This window comes from Pinus tabuliformis, chromosome 6, assembly GCF_031772625.1.
Source record: "Pinus tabuliformis cultivar Carrire ecotype Pingquan chromosome 6, CPIR1, whole genome shotgun sequence".
Lineage (NCBI taxonomy): Eukaryota > Viridiplantae > Streptophyta > Pinopsida > Pinales > Pinaceae > Pinus > Pinus tabuliformis.
Genome location: NC_142292.1, coordinates 166,605,071 through 166,609,841, shown reverse-complemented (window position 1 = coordinate 166,609,841; position 4,771 = coordinate 166,605,071). Strand labels below are relative to the sequence as shown.

Sequence of the window (4,771 nt, the reverse complement as noted above, 5' to 3'; positions counted from 1 at the left end):
GCGAAGATAGAATTTCAGTGCCATGGATGGAGAAAGTCAAAGTTATCCTCTACCACCAGCTTAGACGCCATCAAATATTCCAAAAATTGAGGACTTCCTGTGAAAGTTCACGCTTTCCCTTCATCATTAATAGAGCAAGCAGCAAGAGCTTATCATTTCCCATGCACATGTACATATTATTCATAATGATCCCTATCCATGATTAATACATAGCAGTTACGATGACTCTACCACTCAATATAACTTCCAATTGCAGGGAACAACACTAAGAAAAGAAAACAAAAAAACCCTGCAACACAGAAATTGGATGAAAAATTCTATTATCTATAATAAACTCTTTGTGAGTTCATAACACACAGATTATCCTTGAAATGAGAAAAAACCAATAACTTCCCTTTTTGATTCGGAAAGAGTAGGCAGGTTGCTTACTTGAATTTTGAATTTGAATGATGATATTCTCAAAATCAATGCCCAAGCCAGCACCATTGAATTATAATTGCTAATGTGACTAACTATATATATGTATATATATATATATATATATATATATATATATATATATATATATATATATATATATATATATATATATATATATATATATATATATTTATAGCACGATTTCCATCTCTACGACTTAATATAAGATTTGGAAATGGTGGCCATCAACTACTCCATCACCATTAGCAGGCCTGCATTTAATAACATTCAAATTAAATTTTGTGCAGGCCTAATGGAGTCATGCAGTTTAAATAAACAAGAGAGAACTCTTGTTAAATTAATTAATAGAAAATGCTGGTTGGTGGCAGAATGCAAGGTCATTTTAAGATGAGGAAGGTGACTTTCGTTGTATTGTGGATTTGTGTTGGTTTATTAATCACTTATTCTGATTCATATATGTTGATCTCATTATCTATATGATCTGAATATAAAAAGAAGAGGATTCCTGAGAATAGAGAATATATTCATTAGTTTATAATTTATGTTCTAGCATTATTTGGCTAGCTGACCAAGTCATTTGGACATGGCTTTGCCCTGGTTGCAGGTATTCTTCAAATTGATCCACTAGTGCAAGTGTTTATCATAGATCTCCACAAAAACAGTCAAGTGTTTATCATAGATCTTTATCATAGATCTCCACAAAAACAGTGAAGTGTTTATCATAGATCTTCACAAAAACTATTAACAGTTAATCCATATGGATATAATTTCGAAAACAGTTTGGGATACAAAATTAAATTCATTACGCCGTAAGGCGTTTCCCTTTGAAATGAATTGCCCCAGCCGATGCCGTGTCTTATTGTTGACCGAGTTTGGGATACAAAATTCAATTCATTACGCCGTAAGGCGTTTCCCTTTGAAATGAATTGCCCTAGCCGATGCCGTGTCTTATTATTGACCGTAGATTTGTGGTGTTAGATGATTGCAGGAAGTTTGGTCGTTGATCCTCACACTATCCTTTTGTCTCCCAACCCAATGGCCTCTATATGTTCTGAGTTATTGTTCGGGCGGTGGCAGATTAAGCATTTCTTGCTGTCGAGCCTCGCATGGACACTGGAGGCCTTTCCTACGATGGTCATGATTTTTGCCGACTATGAACCCCATTGGCATTGCAATGGAGGGAAAGCCCCAGAGGATTTCCTTTCCGTGAAGCCAAGGTTCGAATCCTGCAGCGCGACGGGATCTATATGCTCCATGGACCGGGCCTTATGGGACTGGGACGGAGGCCCCGGGGTTTCGACGGTCTGCGGATGGGATCTCGTCTGTGGCCAGAAATACAAAGTTGGGTTTCTGCAGTCTGCGTTCTTTGTCGGGTGTTTGCTCGGTAATTGATATTTTCAGCCCCTGTGCGCTTTTATATCTGACGGCTGATCGCCATTAAGATTTTCTTTCAGTTTCTGATGTATTTTTTGATACAGGTGCAGGGATATCTGGGCATCTATCGGATTCTTCGCTGGGGCGTGAGGGTGTCCTGAAGTTGGTCTGCATCTGCAATGCCGTTTTTGGTTTCTTGACGGCAATGTCGCCGAATTTCTGGGTTTATTTAATTCTCCGTCTATTGACGGGAATTAGCAATGGTGGCCTGGGGTTGTCATCGTTCGTCTTGGCGACGGAAGCCGTCGGACCGTCCAAGAGAGCACCGGTTGGCATGTCGACTTTCTACTTCTTTTCTCTCGGCATAGCAGTGCTGTCGGCTCTGTCCTACTTTTTCGGCAACTGGAGATATATGTACGTCGTGGGTTCGATTCCCTCGGCCGTGTATTGCATCTTCGTTCTGCCATTCGTTTGGGAGTCCCCACAGTGGTACCTGGTGAAGGGCAGGCTGAAAGAAGCCATGGGCATCATGAGATAATAATCATCATCCCTCCATGATTCACATTATAGAAATAATAATTGACATTATCCACATATACAACTCTTGTGATGCATCTTTCTCATATGCTCAGGTCATTTTTTGAAATAAGTGTACTCATCCAATGATGGAGACTCAACACGCATGAGGTACATTAGTCATTTATTCATAAGAATATTTTTCATTTAGTATATTGGGATGTAAAGATTGTGGGTTGAAGTTGGAAATGAATCATGATGCTTGGAAGTTATACTTGTTGCATTATTTCATTTTTGTGGTTATATCCTCCTTCTAGTGAAGTGTAACCATATAGGGACTTGTCCAACCTCATTAGGAATAATAAGCCTAAATAAATTAAAATAGAGTGGCAATATCATTTCATACTCAACACCTTCCATGCATCCCTTTTTTCCATTCTCCTGTCTTTTAACTTACTTAGTGTCATTAGTTTGCAAGTTTCTTACTTGTCTCATTAAACCGATCGAGTATGATGTGTAAGGGTGTCCCTCCATCATCAAAGTTGAAATTTTGCTCATATCCACCAAAATAAAATAAAAAATAAAACTTTACAAAAACAAAATAAAAAAATAACCACACAAAACATTAAAATAATATTTGTTAAATAAATTAAATCCCTCTAAACTCATGTTAGATTTATATTTAAAATAAATCTAAATTAATTCTATTGGAAAAAATGGTGTCCATTTTCCCTGCCGTTCAACCTCGCACTTTATTTCATTTCATAAAAAATGAACACCACTCCATTCAAGTACAGCCTTTGGCATGTTACAAAAATTGAAAGATCCATATAACCAGCATCCATATGCTCTTAATCCGTGCTGCTATGAAGCCTTCACATGGGTCCCCTCGACCTAAAATTATTTAATGAGAAAGTTCAAAGGGGAGGTGCATTTTCGACCGGGCTCGCCTTTTAACAACCTGCGGATCCTCACTTGATTGTCCGTGCTGCACTAATTTGTTTATCCTGTCACACAAAAATTCTGTTTTCAATGACAAATTTTACAAGTAATAATAATTTTTTAAGATACAGTGAGTGCTTACAATGATTCATTGCATGGTTTAACGACGTTTTAGGAGCTAGCCATGGGAGATTTCAGAAGACTATGTTGCTGCTGATGCCTAGAGAGGTTTGTCTATTTTGTTCATGTGTGAAGTCTCGAGGAGACTGCATTTGTAGTTGGGACACTGTTGCCTGCACCTTAAAGGCCTGCTTAGACCTTCATAAACAAAGTTACATTCAAATCAAGCATGCCAACCGAGCCAACATACTAAATAAGTAGCTTCCACTAGGTATTTAGTCATATATTCTCTATTTGATATGTGCTTATTTATTTTTTATTTTTCAACTTGAAAGGGTGTACCTAATGTCTGTGCATATCCTTCTTACTTCCAGAACACCTAGAATAGGTTATATCATTTGCATTATCAAAAGAAGAATCACAACACACGCAAAAAAATACATACGCCCACCAAGCACAAGAAAATAGTGTGATGGCTATCAACTTTTTTAAATCAAACTTGTAATAATCTCAATAATAAATCTAATGTTCTTTAGAGAAGACCTGCTACTCTAGTTTTTGTTGGGTTTCGTATAGTTTATAGTGTATCATAAGGAAATACATTTCTTGAAGGGATTGCATCAGAAGGCTCAACGGACCTTTGAGCATTTTTGTAGGGGTTTATGTTATCCAATCATTAAAATTTTTGATAAAATTAGTCTGGACTATCCACATGCCTATTTTTTTCAATAAATTTGAAGAAGTGCATGTTTTTGCTTTAATAATATGTATACTCCTAAATTTTTTGAACTGTAGTTTTGTGGGCCAATTGTTTTCTGTATTGTACGGTATCCACATTTGAATTCAGATTCTATCTTGATAACTATCATTTCTTAGTATGTTTTTATGAATATATTGCATTGTAAGTGTTCTCTCTTCTTACATTGGACAAGAGAATACGGCTGTATTTGACAATGTGAAGTTGTGGAAGATGCAAAACTTCCCTTGCTTTACATGAGCCAACTTGACCTTCAATAGAAATGTTGTTGAACACAATGAGAAGTTTCATGCTTCTTTAGAGAGCATCCCGAAAGGCTTGTGTAATTCCTGCTTTGTTTTGGTTGATGCCTTGCTGAGGAATCATTGAGACTCATCATGGTTTTGTGGTCCAATCAGAACCTATTCAATACTCACCTTCGTTGACTATATTAGTCGAACACAAACCCTGTCAAAACTCTCAAGCCAGTAGGGCTCCGGCACAATGTTAGTTCCTCCATATGGTGATCAAAGTCTGTCTTCAACATTACAATTGTCTTCACGCATCCTTTTTCTAAATGAATCTATATTACATGCGCTTGAAGAACTAGCTTTGAAGTCTCTATTCTCAAGCAATGTTCAG

At 37.1% G+C, this 4,771-nt stretch overlaps 1 pseudogene; it reads left to right on the top strand.

Annotated features, from left to right (window-relative positions):
- Positions 1-1,572: 1,572 nt before the first annotated feature.
- Positions 1,573-2,353, top strand: LOC149257902 (organic cation/carnitine transporter 4 pseudogene; annotated as a pseudogene).
- Positions 2,354-4,771: the final 2,418 nt, after the last annotated feature.